This window comes from Populus euphratica, unplaced genomic scaffold (genome assembly GCF_000495115.2).
Source record: "Populus euphratica unplaced genomic scaffold, PopEup_1.0 scaffold134.1, whole genome shotgun sequence".
NCBI classification, from domain to species: domain Eukaryota; kingdom Viridiplantae; phylum Streptophyta; class Magnoliopsida; order Malpighiales; family Salicaceae; genus Populus; species Populus euphratica.
The window spans coordinates 503080-503295 of NW_011500021.1; positions in this window are offsets into that span (position 1 = coordinate 503080).

Sequence of the window (216 nt, forward strand, 5' to 3'; positions counted from 1 at the left end):
TGGTCAAATCCAAGGTTCATTGCTCCTTCATCCTCAATAATCATATTATGCATTATTATGCAAGCTTTCATAATATATGCAAGCGTTTCTTCATCCCAGTATCGAACAAGTCCACGTACAATTACAAAACGAAATTAAAGCACCCCAAATGCCCGCTCCACATCTTTTCTTGCAGACTCTTGCTTGCTTGCAAAATATTTTCTCTTTGCTCCTAAT